Below are 17962 nucleotides of genomic sequence, written 5' to 3' on the forward strand. Positions count from 1 at the left end.
AAGACCTTCCTGTTCACACAAGCCTTGAAAATAAAATCTCTAACTTCTAACCCTCTTATGTAAATGCAGATTGTACATACAAGTTGTTGTTTTTTATTATTAATGCCATCTACACAGATATACCTCTGAAATAGGAAGTCCTTGATGAAACCCAAACTAATGGATGAAAACAAAAGAAAAAAAACAAAAAAACAATTTGTTACAAATCTGTATAAAACCAGAGCATTTATATAAACAAGAGAATGATCAAACACAATAACACCATGCAAACAGATTGAAATAAAAAGAAGAGAATAAAATAATCTATTACTTTTCCATTAGTTTTCTGTTCCTAGGGAGATTGTAGAATAACTAACTGTCCATATGTGAATGACAGTTTTACGTCAAGCAATAAAAATAAATTCACCCAGGTCAATAAAGGGTAGGCAATCCCCAATCTTTAATTTCCAGACCTTTGTTGTAGGAATATATGTCCACTTAAAGGGATATGAAACCCCCAAAAATGTCTTTTCTGATTTAGACAGAACATAAAATTGTAAAAAAAAGTCTCCAATTTACTTCCATCAAATTTGTTTTGTTCCCATGTTATTCTTTGTTGAAGAGATACCTACGTAGATATCTGAAGCACTACATGGCGTGTTATAATGCTGCCATCTAGTGCTCTTGCAAATGGATAACATTCTTGAAAAACTGCTGCCCTATAGTGCTCCAAAAACCCGTATGCGGTCGCTGCTTTTCAACAAAAACTACCAAAAGAACGAAGAAAAATTGATAATAGAAGTAAATTAGAAAGTCATTTTAAATTGCATACTCTATCTGAAAAAAGCAATTCAGCGGTATTCACTTTCAACTAGAAAATATATCTTAACCCACACCATCCCAGATACTAATATCCTAAGAATATTTTCATAACAAGGATTAACATTGGGCTAGTATGCTACTGGATTTACTTTTTTTTCATACCTCCCAACATTTTAGGTAGGCTTACCAGAAGTCCCAGTTTGGCTGGGATTGTCTCTGTTTTGAGGCGCTGTCCCAGTGTCCCACCCAGTTGTTCATTCTGTCCGACTCCCAGTTCGGTTGCCACCTCCGGGTTTCGAATCATGTGTCCGGGTTTCAGACCACCTGAAAACCGGACACACTATTCAAAATGACCGGACTGTGAGTCTGTGGCTGTGGCTCTCCAGCATAGTTGGATGCTGTTACATACAGCCCTGCTTAGCTTAACATTGGTGTCCTTCAAAGTTCACATTTAGTAATACAGGCTGAGTGAGCAGCATAGGGTTTTTTAATTTTGTAATATTACTTTGTTTATTTTTCTAGGAATTTAATGCCCCCCCCTGTGACATCACCAGTGATGCATGTTTAGGGGAATCATGTGTAAAAGCTACTACTTTAAAAGGAATGGTAATCGCCATGCCCACTTGACCACGACTACTCCCCCACTGGCAACGCGCCAGGTGGTCCAAGTTTCACCTCTAAAAATGATGGTAAGTCTAATTTTAGGTATTATGGAACCAGGAGGTTGGAGGGGGCATTACCATGTTGTGGGCGGAAACATGGATTGATAGTGGGAGGGATCATGGGTATGCCTGGGCGTTATGTGGGCATATCTGGGTGGGCCATGGATGTATCTGGGCAGTTTTTGGGCAGGGCTAAGGGAAATTCTAAAAATAGGGACATATGGCTGCCTTAGAGAGACAGTGAGGCAAAGCTCAGAATTAGGGACACATTAGAGAATTTTCTTATTACTGCTTTATGTCCCTTTAATGATTAGAACGCCCTATTGAAATTAAAGATAGAATGATGCTACTTAAAGGGCCATAAAAGTAAAAAATGACATTCTCTGATTCGTTGGAGCATGTAATTTTAAGACTATCAACCCTGCACTACTGTGTATTTAAACCGAGCAAAGGGGTTAAACACACAGTTGAAAAGCCTCTCAGAAGTTAGAACCCAGGGAACATTGCTGGTCCTGAGCGGAAACCACTGCTGATCCAATCAGCAGTGCTAGTTACACATCTGAGTCATGTGACTTGCACTGTTGATTGGATCAGCTACAGATTCTGCTCTGTACCAGCTGTACTCCGTGTGTCCTGAGCAACACTTCTACAGCGTGTTCAACCACTTTGCAGAGTTTAAACACACAGTAATTCAAGGTCCTTAAAATTACATGTTCTAGCAAATTAGAGCATGTAATTTATTTGCTATTATGGTCCATTAAAAGGGATAATTAAATTAAACTGGTCAGTCAATGGTTTTGTCACAGATAGTCCATTGAAATGACCATGGGCTCATGCCCCATATAATTTTGAAAACAAAAAAAGTCCCAATTTGGGCTTCTTTTAAACGTTTTGCACTTTACAGGGTGTGTAACGAACGCAACAAAAGTTGCGTTATTTCACCCTCCATAGTGCTGCCATTAAGAGTTTTTGAAAAGCCACCTTGTGCTTGCGATATGGTGGAGATGAGCTCCATACCGCACAAAATACAAGCACTGCTTTGACGTGCTCGTGCACGCTTTCCCCATAGACATCAATGGGGAGAGAGTGTTTAAAAAAACTAACACCTGAGATCGCGGAATGAAATGCTCCGTAACGCAACCCCATTGATGTCTATGGGGAAAAAAAAGTTACGTTTAAACCTAACACCCTAACATAAACCCCAAGTCTAAACACCTCTAATCTGCCGCTCCCAACATCGCCGCCACCAAAATAAATGTATTAACCCCGATATCGCCGCCACTATAATAAAGTTATTAACTCCTATTCCCCCGCACCCCAACATCGGCCACACTATAATAAAGATATTAACCCCTATTCCACCACTCCCCGACATCGCCGCCACTAAATAAAGTTATTAACCCCTAAACTTCTGGCCTCCCACATCACTGCCACTAAATAAACCTATTAACCCCTAAACCGACAGCCCCCCACATCGCAAAAAACTAAATTAAACTATTAACCCCTTAAACTAACAACCGCCTAACTTTAAATTAAAATTAAAAGATCCCTATCTTAAAATAAATAAAAACTTACCTGGGAAATTAAAAAAACTTAAGTTTAAACTATAAATTAAACAAACAGTATTATACTAAAATTAAAATAACTATCAATTAAATAAATTAAATTACACTTTAAAAAAATAACACTACTAAAAAAAATTAAATCTACAATTACAAAAAATAAAAAATACTAAATTACATAAAAAAACAAATACTAAATTACAAAAAATAACAAACACTAAATTACGAAAAATAACAAACGAAATTATCCAAAATAAAAACAATTACACCTAATCTAATAGCCCTATAAAAATAAAAAAGCCCCCCCAAAATAAAAAAAAAACCTTTACTACAATAAACTATCAATATCCCTTAAAAGGGCCTTTTGTAGGGCATTGCCCCAAAGAAATCAGCTCTTTTACCTGAAAAAAGACCCCCCCAACAGTAAAACCCACCACCCAACCAACCCCCAAAATAAAAACCTAACTCTAGCAAAAATCTAAGCTACCCGTTGCCCTTAAAAGAACATTCAGCTCTTTTTCTTACCCTGAAAAGGGCTTTTAGCTTTTTTAAGAAGCCCAAAACCCTAATCTAAAAAAAAAACACCCAAAAAAGTTTAAGAAAACCTAACACTAACCCCCGACGATCCACTTACAGTTTGTGAAGTTCGGACATCCAGACGGCAAAGTCTTCATCCAGGCGGCGAGGTCTTCATCCATCCAGGCGACGTCTTCTATCTTCATCCAGACGGCATCTTCTATCTTCATCCCGGCGGCGCAGAGTGGGTCCATCCTGAAGACATGCAGTGGGGAGCATCCTCTTCATACGGTCACTGTGCCACTGGGATGAAGATACAAGATGCCTCCTGGATGAATATAAAAGACACCGCCTGGATGGATGAAGACCTCGCTGCCTGGATGAAGACTTCGCCGCCTGGATGTCTGGACTTCAGAAACTGTAAGTGGATCGTCGGGGGTTAGTGTTAGGTTTTTGAAAAAAAAATTTGGATGGTTTTTTTTTTTTAGATTAGGGTTTTGGGATTTTTTAAAAGAGCTAAATGCCCCTTTAATGGCAATGCTCATACAAATGCCCTGTTAGCTTAGGTTTTTGTTAGAGTTAGGTTTTTTATTTTGGGGGTTGGTTGGGTGGTGGGTTTTACTGTTGGGGTCTTTGTATTTTTTTTTTCAGGTAAAAGAGATGATTTCTTTAGGGCAATGCCCTACAAAAGGCCCTTTTAAGGGATATTGATAGTTTATTGTAGGCTAGCGTTCTTTTATTTTGGGGGGGCTTTTTTATTTTTTATAGGGCCATTAGATTAGGTGTAATGGTTTTTATTTTGGATAATTTCATTTGTTAGTTTTTGTAATTTAGTATTTTTTATTTTTTGTAATTGTAGATTTAATTTTTTTTAGTAGTGTTAGTTTTTTTAATGTGTAATTTAATTTATTTAATTGATAGTTATTTCAATTTTTATATAATAGTAATGTTAGTTTAGTTTATACTTTAAACTTAGTTTTTTTAATTTCCCAGGTAAGTTTTTATTTATTTTAAGATAGGGATATTGTAATTTTAATTTAAAGTTAGGGGGTTATTAGGTTTAGGGGTTAATAGTTTAATTTAGCTTTTGCGATGTGGGGGGCTGTCAGTTTAGGGATTAATAGGTCTATTTAGTGGCAGTGATGTGGGAGGCCAGATGTTTAGGGGTTAATAACTTTATTTAGTGGCAGCGTTGTCGGGGAGTGGCGGAATAGGGGTTAATATCTTTATTATAGTGGTGACGATGTCGGGGAGCGGTGGAATAGGGGTTAATACATTTTATTAGTGGCTGCGATGTTGGGAGCGGCAGAATAGGGGTTAATAACTTTAATATAGTGTTTGCGATGCAGGAGGGCCTCGGTTTAGAGGTTAATAAGTAGTTTATGGGTGTTAGTGTACTTTGTAACAGTTTAGTTATGAATTTTGTGTTAAATTTTTGTGGCGCAAAACTCATAACTACTGGTCTCAGATTGCGGAACGGATTGTGTCGGTATAGGGTCTAACGCAAGCTTTTTAGCCTCACCACAAAACCTGTAATGGCAGCGCTATTTTTTTAGAGTGCGGGACTGACGTTGCGCTACAGGCTAAAATGCAAGACTCGTAATGGCTGCGTTCTGTTTTCTGGTTTTAACGCTGAAATGGTCATTTTTTCAGCGTTAAAACACGAATGCAAAACTTGTAATCTAGGTGTCAGTGAATAGAGTCAATTAAGAGAGGAATGTGCATTATAATGCGTGAAATATGATAAAATGTGACTGATCTGAGTTCTTTTTCATAATCCCCCAGCTGACAAGATGCACATTGGTATATTTATTTTAAGTCCCTTTCAGTTTTCAAAAAAAAAACTCCACACGCAGTTGAAGAAGAAAAAGAAAGGTTAATTTTCTTTATAAAAACATGCTATCATTTACAGTAAAAATGCTTATAAATATTCCATTGCCAGGCAGCTAAAGTATTCAAATTAAAAAAAAAAAAAGCTGTAGAAAGAAAAGTATGCAATTGCTAATGATCTCATTTCAATATAATAGGATCTCTCTATTGCAAGGAGCACGACAGGTTAAGAGATATAATTATGACTTAGCAGACTCTCCCAAGTGCATGGAGATTGTCTGACAGTTGCGATCCCGCTCATCCAGGGTAGAACCTTTGTCTAGTTACCATGCTAAAAAGGCAGAATCCCTCTTCCAACCTTAGCCTCCATCGCAATTTAACTGTCATGGAACGCTTCCTACCGAACCCTCTCATTTCAAAACACTGGGGGGAGAAAGAACGATTTGAAACTGACCTGCCAAAAGTACAGCTCTAAATTTTATATGCAAAAGACGAAATGCAGAGGTTTCTGGGAGAGATAAAGAGGTTATAAATACCTTTCCGACATTGTATTAAAAGACAAATCATTATAGAGGGCAATTATACAAAATGAGTTATAGTTTAGAAATGTCTTAAGATGAACTACGACATTAAAGGGACATTAATAAAAAAAATAATTAAAAAATCATATTCTCTAATTTATCAGAATGTTTAGGGCTATATTACAAGTGGAGCGGTATTTTGCGTTTTCGCTATAGCAAAAACCCTGCTAGGATTTTCATTTTACGCGCAATTCGGATTGCGCTGGTATTACAAGTTCATAGTAAACAGTTTTTTCTCTAGCGGTAACCAAAATTGCGATCTCAAGATCGCATTCACCCATAACTTAACACCCCACTATCTTTCAAACACTGTCGCATATTCGCATTTCCCATAGAAGTCAATGGAGAAAGAAAAAGCTTGAAAAAAGCACCTCACTATCACGCAAACAACATATCATATTCTCATTAGCGCTAACATGACATAAATATAGAAATATTTTCCAATGTTCTTTACATAACGGAATATGTTCTATGTATTCATAATTAAATATTTCTACATATATCTAATGGTTTATTCATCAAATATATATTTATACCTTTATTTATATACATGATTACATATAGGTATAGATATATACAGCTATATATAGCAGTATCTTTTTAGAAATACTTAGAACATATTCTGCTATGTACAGAACATTGGAATGGGAAATATTTACAGTAAATACAAAGTTAAAACCTTTATTAAATATGAATATTGCATAAATATCTTTTTACAAGTTTTCATCTCCTTAACTGCAAAGTGTAGCACTTATATATATATGTCTATATATGTGTACAACTGTACATATATATTGTGTTTATATTTGTATATTTGTCTGTAAATACATAGATACACATAAATACATTAATACATATGTACACATATATAGACATATATATGTACAAATATATATATATATATATATATATACACATATTTATAGATGTATATGTGTGTATCTCAATCTTAAAGCACTTTCACTGCCTTTTTTTCCTATCACCTAAGACCTCATATATTTGAACCTTTATAACTTTTTTATGCAAATTTTTTTTTAATGATTTTTATTAGATAGTGTTATTATGAGTGTAACTTTACTTTGTAGTGTATTTTTGAAGTGTTCTGTGCAAAGTTTCAGTTTCGGAAAACAGTTAACCACAGCTCTGAGTTCGCGGTAAGAATTGTAGCTTAAATCGCGATTTCGCTCAACTTGTAATATCAGTGCAATTGAAAAAGCTTGCAAAAACACGATATCGCTTGTGCAAAAACGTTTGCGCTTCACTTGTAATCAAGCCCTTAATGTTTGCATTACTAACCCTAGTTTACTATGGGACTAATTCTATAAATCACATGGGTTAACCTTTTGCTTGGGTAAAAGTAATAGTACAATTTCCTGATCTTGTAACGCTATCCAGAATCTAACTAAAGGGACCTTAATTCATCATTTTGAAGTGAATATGCACTATAACTTAATTTTATTTCTCCGATCGTTCCATTACTATAACCTCTCCTGCCGCCGCCAGCAAAAGTATTTTTTTTCATGAGGTAACATTTCCACCTTTTATCCAATAACTGTGCTAGCCATACGGCACTCAACTCAAGTGCATACTCACTTCAAAATGATGAATTATGTTCACTTTAATTTATTGCATAGATTCTGGATAGCTTTACAAGACTGGGAAAATTTACTGTCTCTTTTAAAGTATAGCTAAGGTCAGTAATGGAAAATGTATTAGCTCGTGAATTAGAACAAGTCATTTTGTTTACATTAAAATGTCCATTTTCATTTTAGTTTTCCAGTTTTTTAGTTTAGTTTTCTTTTCACGTTATTAGCCATTCAGATTTTTTTTCCCATTCATTAATAGTATTTAACATATAAAAACTATACACCGGCTTTATTGAAATAGTACAGTTATGTATTTAATTACTTGGAACCAAAGGTCAGATTGCAAAATTTCTGTGCCTGTGCACGTGTTTCAGTAAAAAATGTCTTTAGTAGTGTTAGGTTTAGGAAGGACTTTGTTAACTACTGTTCTGTGTCACTGTCATTTACTTCTGAATCGTTCTAGTAGTGCTAGGACTGTCCCCTCTTTTTATGCTATTACACAGCTTTAGAGCAGTTTCTTTGCTCTAGGTTTTTTTTGGCCTCATACACCATGTGAGAAAAAAGGGCCTCATTATGAAGCCTTTCCTCAACTTCCCTCACTCATGTTTCAAGTTATTAATGAGAAAGCTCTTGGGGAGGGGGAAGGACACAGTGTGTTAGAAGCTCAGCAGAGGCCCAGACTTAGAGGTCATAGGTCAGGGGGCAGGCAGGGGCCACCATGCTTTGTATCTTCATATAGAGGAAAGAGAGGCACGCAGCAGATTCTGTATGAGCGTGTACCCAAGTGCATGTGCTTTTGTGAATATGTATAGGCAGAAAGAAGAAGAAAAAAAATAAGGAAATGTTAAGGGACCTGAGCTGACATTATTAGCATAATTAGTTGTTCCTTGTCTAATTAACTGTGGCATAACTGTTATATAATTTTCTATTAGATATGATCTTATTTATATGTATCTTTCTGTCCCTAAACTATTAGATGGTAATAATCTCTGAGGTATTGGTTTAAAGTATGTCCTTCTATTATGCAAATACACACAGTCCGCTCTCTTTAGGAATCGTTGAAAGCAGAAAGGTTCAACACTGACACCTGGTGCTCAAAAAGAAGAAAGCATTTGTATATTGTGTCAAATGCATTCTTTTATTGCTTCTGTCATTTATTTATCAAGCACCCTCAAATTCTTTACTTGTGTTAAATTGGTTAAATAATAATTATAATAATAAAAAATCAAAATTAAGGTGTTTAAAATTAGGGGTTGAGTCAATGGCACAGATGCAAGAAAACTTGTGAACCTAATATGGCAATATCGCAAATAAAAAATTTGCATGATTCATAAATACTTGTACCTGCCTCACCCACAGCACTAAGGCCCAATTCATTCTCCATTATAATCAATAGAGCCGTACCTATATCTTAAAGTGATTGTAAACTTCATTGTTTATAGTAACAATATTTGTAATCATGAATTAAATAATAACGCCCCTGGTTTTGTTTGCGCATGCATTATTATTAACTTGCTGGATGCCAAAGGGGGCGTGATATGATTGGCTACAGCCTGTATCATCAGTTAAGACAGAAATAGAGTATATGTTACAGGTGGAGTAACGGTGCAATATATAAAAACGCGAAAGGGTAATTATTACATTTTTTTTATCTTTTACAATGTATTTCATGAATGAAAATGCCCATATTTTACTTTATGGTCACAAATATTGTTCCTATAAACGATGAAGTTTACCATCACTTTAACCTTTTATTTTGTGGCATGTTTAACAAATTCCACACTGAAAGATACCAGCATCACAAAACTACCTTCAAAACCTGACAGAGCAAATAAAAAAAAAAATATTAAAATAAATAAATATTCTCTCTATAAAACAGCATACTTGTTTTTCCACACTGCTAATGGTTCGCTTTTGATGTGTGAGATATTATGTATTGTGCACACAATATAGATAATAATTGCGGAAATATCCTGGTGAGCCGGTAGGCTAATCCATCCCTCGCACTAGTGCAGTGCTGAATGAAAGGGTTGGATGGGCTGTGTTCCCCCCACCAGACTATGTACCCTTAGTTGGTGACCCTAGTTTCCAATGTGTCACACACGCAGACACCTTTATTTCTTGACCTGGCCCTGACTAAGAAAATGCAAATAAACGACCATGCTTGCGTGAATACAATCTAGAGCATCTCAAAGAATAGGATTTGGTTGCTGAAAGTCATTTCAAGTGGTATGTAAACAATTATTAATATAAGCAAGCTTTATTAATTCAATTTATCTATGTGTATGTATAATGAATTTTAAATGAATTTCATTTTTTTATTACTTCTGTAAGCTAATTTTTCTGCACAATAATAATGGATTTTAAAACAATATTCGCTCTCTAAAATCCATTTCTTATTTATTATAAATATATTTTGTACTCAGAAACTTTCTTTATAAGAAATTAGACCTGTTTCACTGGTATAATATTAAAGGTCAGTACTTGGAAATAATTTTTCAACATAACTGTGCTTTAAGACCTTAAAAGGACACTAAACCCAAAAAATGTTTTTTTCATGCAATTTTAAGCAACTTTCTAATTCTATTTTACATCACGTTACACTTCAGAGTTTATTACATTTAAACTTTGCACTTTCTATTTTGTATTATATTTTGTATACAGCAGTATATTTAGGGGGCGCGATCTGATATAGATCGTAGTTTGCGGCGCAAGCGAGGGAACCCGCGTCGCCCGCAGTTTCAGCTCGCAACTCGAGCTATCCCATATACTGCGCCGTCAGATGCTAAAGTGCCGTAAGTCTGATAAACCAGCGATGTCCAGAAATCTGCGCAAGTACAAATTTCTGGCGTCGCCAGTGACTTACGGCACGTTAGAAACTGCCGGCGCCTACAAAACCTGACTAAAGTCTAAATCACCCGCACTGTCTAACACGCCTCCCTAACATAGCCCGACAAGTCTAACACGCCTCCCTAACATAGCCCGACACGTCTAACCCTCTATCCGCTATCCCCCCTCACTATTCTAACAATAAAATATGTATTAACCCCTAAACCGCCGCTCCCGGAGCCCGCCGCAACCTAATACAATTATTAACCCCTAAACCGCCGCCAGCTATATTAAATCTATAACCCCCGTAAAGTGAGCCCCTAACACCGCCGTCATCTACCTTACCTACCCCCTAAAGTGAGCCCCTACCCCGCCGATATCTATTGTAAAATTATTAACCCCTAATCTAATCCCCATTTACCGCCGCCAGCTATATTAAATTATTTAACCCCTGAAATACTAAACTATCCCTACCACTAAACCTAAGTCTAACCCTACAAATAGCCCTGAAAAGGGCTTTTTGTGTGGCATTGCCCCAAAGTAACAGCTCTTTTGCCAGCCCTTAAAAGGGCTTTTGGCGGGGCATGCCCCAAAGAATTCAGCTCTTTTGCCAGCCCTTAAAAGGGCTTTTGGCGGGGCTTTGTCACAAAGTAAACTGCTCTTTTGCCTACAATCTACATCCCCCTACACCGCGGCCACCTATAATAAATGTATTAACCCCTAATCTAATCCCCCTACACCGCCGCCAGCTATATTAACTATATTAACCCTAATTATATTAGGGTTAATATAGTTAATATAGTTATTATATTATATATATTAACTATATTAACCCTAATTATATTAGGGTTGATATAGTTAATATCGTTATTATATTATATATATATAAAGTATAATAACCCTATCTAACTCTAACATCCCTAACTAAACTCTTATTAAAATAAATCTAATATTAATATTATTAATTAAAATATTCCTATTTAAATCTAAATACTTACCTATAAAATAAATCCTAAGATAGCTACAATATAATTAATAATTACATTATAGCTATGTTAGGGTTTATATTTATTTTACAGGTAAATTGTTAATTATTTTAACTAAGTATAATAGCTATTAAATAGTTATTAACTATTTAATAGCTACCTAGTTAAAATAATTACCCAATTACCTGTAAAATAAATCCTAACCTAAGTTACAAATACACCTACACTATCAATAAATTAAAGAAACTACAAATATCTATCTAAAAATACAATTAAATAAACTAAACTAAATTACAAAAAAAAACAAACACTATATTACAAAAAATAAAAAAAAGATTACAAGATTTTTAAGCTAATTACACCTATTCTAAGCCCCCTAATAAAATAATAAAGCCCCCCAAAATAAAAAAAATTCCCTACCCTATTCTAAATTAAAAAAAGATCAAAGCTCTTTTACCTTACCAGCCCTTAAAAGGGCCTTTTGTGGGGGCATGCCCCAAAGAAAACTGCTCTTTTGCCTGCAAAAAAAAACACAATACCACCCCCCAACATTACAACCCACCACCCACATACCCCTAATCTAACCCAAACCCCCCTTAAATAAACCTAACACTACCCCCCTGAAGATCTCCCTACCTTGTATTCACCCAGCCGGGCCGAACTCCTCATCCGATCCGGGCGATGTCTTCCAGCAAGCGGCAGTGAAGTCTTCTTCCATCCGGGCGATGTCTTGAAGCAAGCGGCAGAGAGTCTTCTTCCATCGGCGATGTCTTCAAGCAAATCGGCATCTTCAATCTTCTTTCTTCGCTCCTCCGCCGCGGAGCATCCATCCGGCACGACGACTTCCCGATGAATGAGGTTCCTTTAAATGACGTCATCCAAGATGGCGTCCGTCGAATTCCGATTGGCTGATAGGATTCTATCAGCCAATCGGAATTAAGGTAGAAAAATCTGATTGGCTGATTGAATCAGCCAATCAGATTCAAATTCAATCAGCCAATCGGATTGAACTTGAATCTGATTGGCTGATTCAATCAGCCAATCAGATTTTTCTACCTTAATTCCGATTGGCTGATAGATCCTATCAGCCAATCGGAATTCGATGGACGCCATCTTGGATGACGTCATTTAAAGGAACCTCATTCGTCGGGAAGTCGTCGTGCCGGATGGATGCTCCGCGGCGGAGGAGCGAAGAAAGAAGATTGAACATGCCGATTTGCTTGAAGACATCGCCGATGGAAGAAGACTCTCTGCCGCTTGCTTCAAGACATCGCCCGGATGGAAGAAGACTTCACTGCCGCTTGCTGGAAGACATCGCCCGGATCGGATGAGGAGTTCGGTCCGGCTGGGTGAATACAAGGTAGGGAGATCTTCAGGGGGGTAGTGTTAGGTTTATTTAAGGGGGGTTTGGGTTAGATTAGGGGTATGTGGGTGGTGGGTTGTAATGTTGGGGGGGTGGTATTGTGGGGTTTTTTTGCAGGCAAAAGAGCAGTTTTCTTTGGGGCATGCCCCCACAAAAGGCCCTTTTAAGGGCTGGTAAGGTAAAAGAGCTTTGAACTTTTTTTAATTTAGAATAGGGTAGGGAATTTTTTTATTTTGGGGGGCTTTATTATTTTATTAGGGGGCTTAGAATAGGTGTAATTAGCTTAAAAATCTTGTAATCTTTTTTTTATTTTTTGTAATTTAGTGTTTGTTTGTTTTTGTAATTTAGTTTAGTTTATTTAATTGTATTTTTAGATAGATATTTGTAGTTTCTTTAATTTATTGATAGTGTAGGTGTATTTGTAACTTAGGTTAGGATTTATTTTACAGGTAATTGGGTAATTATTTTAACTAGGTAGCTATTAAATAGTTAATAACTATTTAATAGCTATTATACCTAGTTAAAATAATTAACAATTTACCTGTAAAATAAATATAAACCCTAACATAGCTATAATGTAATTATTAATTATATTGTAGCTATCTTAGGGTTTATTTTATAGGTAAGTATTTAGATTTAAATAGGAATATTTTAGTTTATAATATGAATTAGATTTATTTAATAAGAATTTAGTTAGGGGTGTTAGGGTTAGATAGAGTTAATATAGTTTATATAAATACTATAGTAACTATATTAACTATATTAACCCTAATATAATTAGGGTTAATATAGTTAATATATATAATGTAATAACTATATTAACTATAATATACTTAGAGTTAATATAGATAATATAGCTGGCGGCGGGGTAGGTAGATTAAATTAGGGGTTAATAATTTTAATATAGATGGCGGCGGTGTAAGGGGTTCACATTAGGGGATAGATCAGTTAGATGGTGGCGGTTTTAGGGGCTCACAGTAGGGGGTTAGTTTATGTAGATGGCGGCGGTTTAGGGGTTAAATACTTTATTAGGGATTGCGGCGGGGGATCGCGGTTGACAGGGAGATAGACATTGCGCATGCGTTAGGTGTTAGGTTTTATTTAGCAGATCGCGGTTGACAGGGAGATAGACATTGCGCATGCGTTAGGTGTTAGGTTTATTTTAGCAGCCAGTTTAGGGAGTTACGGGGCTCTAATAGTCAGCGTAAGGCTTCTTACGGCTGCTTTTTGTGGCGAGGTGAAAATGGAGTAAGATTTCTCCATTTTCACCACGTAAGTCCTTACGCTGTATATTGGATACCAAACTGCGCGGGTTTGGTATACCTGCCTATGGCCCAAAAAACTACGGGTGACGGCAGAAATATACGCGCGTAACTTCTAGGTTACGCCGTATATAGGATACCAAACATATCAAAATCAAATATTTTTATCGGATCGACCCCAGGATTGTGACTTTTCAAATTCTGATTATGCCGTCACAGTTTCTGTGTAACCTTAACAAATTAGGCTCATACTTTGTATATTTATGTGTATATTTTATAAATTAGATTGTACTTTGTATGTCTTTTATTTAAAGGAATAGTCTAGTCAAAATTAAACTTTCATGATGCAGATAGAGCAGGCAATTTTAAGCAAATTTCTAATTTACTCCTATTATCAATTTTTCTTCATTCTCTTGCTATCTTAATTTAAAAAGCATGAATGTGATGCATATGACCCAGCCCATTTTTGGTTGAGAACCTGGGTTATGCTTGTTTATTGGTGGGTATATGTAAGCCTCTAATAAGAAAGCGCTATCCATTGTGCTGAACCTAAAATGGGCTGGCTGCTAAGATTTACATTCCTGCTTTTAAAATAAAGATAGCTCAATCAACGACCCTCTTCAGAACAATTGGATTATATAGTTTCTAAATGGACAAGGATTTTTCCTGATATTGATACACAGGTAATAGCTGATACATTCAAAATAACTGAGAAAGCCTGGGTCTTGACGGCATGGAGAGAATCGCAGATCAAGATTAGTTTAATGACATATTTAATGCCAGATAAATTATCTAGATGTTATATGACAAATACCCTATGTTCTAGATGCAGTGCGCCCACCGCAGATCTTTTTCACTGATTTTGGGCTTGCCTGAAAATTATGCAATTCTGGGCTAAAGTGTCATATTGGATGAACACAATTTTATTGTTAGATTTTCCTATTCATCCATTTGTAATATCCTTTCTAGCAAAATTCCAAGGAATTTATAAAAAATTTAAATAAATTAATACAATTATATTTTTAGGGCGGAATCTTATTTTAAGATCCTGGAAAGCACAATCAGCACCAAGACTGAGAGACCTTAAAAATGCCCTGACTGCGCAATGTTTGTTAGAACAGGGGAATCTACAGAACCCTACAGATGCTCAACTAGCTGTATTTTTGAAACATTGGAAAGTGTATATTTTGTCACTTCCCGAGGCGGTGCAAATTTCTCTAGTTAAACCTATAATAAAATTTGCATATGTCCAATTACAGATATAATCTGGGCACTTGCCCAGTATATGGCTGGCATTATAATTGTATGAAAGGCGTAGTGATGTTGCGAATAGTTCCCGGCGAACATAGCATGTTCGCGTTCGCTGCGGCGGGCGAACATATGCAATGTTCGATCCGCCCCCTTTTCATCATCATTGAGTAATACTTTGACCCTGTACCTCACAGTCAGCAGGCACATTCCAGCCAATCAGCAGCAGACCCTCCCTCCCAGACCCTCCTACCTCCTGGACTGCATCCATTTTAGATTCATTCAGAAGCTGCATTCTTAGGGAGAGGAGGGACAGTGTAGCTGCTGCTGATTGAATAGGGAAATTGATAGCTAGGCTAGTGTATTCAGTGTCGACTACAGTCCTGAAGGACTCATCTGATCGCTGCTGTAAGGACAGCACCCCAAAAAGCCCTTTTTAGGGCTAGAACATCAGTCTGTTTTTTTTTCCCTGTGTAATCTAATTCCAGTTGCCTGCCTGCCAGCGTGTGTGCCAGGCTCATAGCGTATACTGTGGCCACTTGCCCAGTGCCACCACTCATATCTGGTGTAACAGTAGTCTAAATTTAAAAAAAAAAAACTTTTTTGACTGTGAAACATCAGTCTGCTTGTGCAATCTAATTGCAGTTGCCTGCCTGCCAGCGTGTGTGTCAGATTTACAGCGTATACTGTGCCCACTTGCCCAGTGCTACCACTCATATCTGGTGTAACAGTAGTGTAAATTTAAAAAAAAAAAAACTTTTTTGACTGTGAAACATCAGTCTGCTTGTATAATCTAATTGCAGTTGCCTGCCTGCCTGCCTGCCAGCGTGTGTGTCAGGCTCACAGCGTATACTGTGCCCACTTACCCAGTGCCACCACTCATATCTTGTTTAATAGTAGTATAAGTGTACATTTAAAAAAAAAAAAAACTTTTTTGACTGAAACATCAGTCTGCTTTTTTGTGTCAGGCTCACAGTGTATACTGTGCCCACTTGCCCAGTGCCACCACTCATATCTTGTTTAATAGTAGTGTAAGTGTACATTTAAAAAAAAAAAACGTTTTTGACTGTGAAACATCAGTCTGCTTTTTTGTGTCAAGCTCACAGCGTATACTGTGCCCACTTGCCCAGTGCCACCACTCATATCTTGTTTAATAGTAGTGTAAGTGTACATTTAAAAAAAAAAAACTTTTTGGACTGTTAAACATCAGTCTGCTTTTTTGTGTCAGGCTCACAGCGTATACTGTGCCCACTTGCCCAGTGCCACCACTCATATCTTGTTTAATAGTAGTGTAAGTGTACATTTAAAAAAAAAAACTTTTTGGACTGTGAAACATCAGTCTGCTTTTTTGTGTCAGGCTCACAGCGTATACTGTGCCCACTTGCCCAGTGCCACCACTCATATCTTGTTTAATAGTAGTGTAAGTGTACATTTAAAAAAAAATACTTTTTGGACTGTGAAACATCAGTCTGCTTTTTTTGTGTCAGGCTCACAGCGTATACTGTGCCCACTTGCCCAGTGCCACCACTCATATCTTGTTTAATAGTAGTGTAAGTGTACATTTAAATAAAAAAAACTTTTTTGACTGTGAAACATCAGTCTGCTTTTTTGTGTCAGGCTCACAGCGTATACTGTGCCCACTTGCCCAGTGCCACCACTCATATTATCTTGTTTAATAGTAGTGTAAGTGTACATTTAAAAAAAAAAACTTTTTGGACTGTGAAACATCAGTCTGCTTTTTTGTGTCAGGCTCACAGCGTATACTCTGCCCACTTGCCCAGTGGCACCACTCATATCTTGTTTAATAGTAGTATAAGTGTACATTTAAAAAAAACAAAAAAACTTTTTTGACTGTGAAACATCAGTCTGCTTTTTTGTGTCAGGCTCACAGCGTATACTGTGCCCACTTGCCCAGTGCCACCACTCATATCTTGTTTAATAGTAGTGTAAGTGTACATTTTTAAAAAAAAAACTTTTTGGACTGTGAAACATCAGCCTGCTTTTTTGTGTCAGGCTCACAGCATATACTGTGCCCACTTGCACAGTTCCACCACTCATATCTTGTTTAATAGTAGTGTAAGTGTACATTTAAAAAAAAAACTTTTTGGACTGTTAAACATCAGTCTGCTTTTTTGTGTCAGGCTCACAGCGTATACTGTGCCCACTTGCCCAGTGCCACCACTCATATCTTGTTTAATAGTAGTGTAAGTGTACATTTTAAAAAAAAAAACTTTTTTGACTGTGAAACATCAGTCTGCTTTTTTGTGTCAGGCTCACAGCGTATACTGTGCCCACTTGCCCAGTGCCACCACTCATATCTTGTTTAATAGTAGTGTAAGTGTACATTTAAATAAAAAAAACTTTTTTGACTGTGAAACATCAGTCTGCTTTTTTGTGTCAGGCTCACAGCGTATACTGTGCCCACTTGCCCAGTGCCACCACTCATATTATCTTGTTTAATAGTAGTGTAAGTGTACATTTAAAAAAAAAAACTTTTTGGACTGTGAAACATCAGTCTGCTTTTTTGTGTCAGGCTCACAGCGTATACTCTGCCCACTTGCCCAGTGGCACCACTCATATCTTGTTTAATAGTAGTATAAGTGTACATTTAAAAAAAACAAAAAAACTTTTTTGACTGTGAAACATCAGTCTGCTTTTTTGTGTCAGGCTCACAGCGTATACTGTGCCCACTTGCCCAGTGCCACCACTCATATCTTGTTTAATAGTAGTGTAAGT

The sequence above is a fragment of the Bombina bombina genome, chromosome 3 (genome assembly GCF_027579735.1).
Source record: "Bombina bombina isolate aBomBom1 chromosome 3, aBomBom1.pri, whole genome shotgun sequence".
NCBI lineage: Eukaryota > Metazoa > Chordata > Amphibia > Anura > Bombinatoridae > Bombina > Bombina bombina.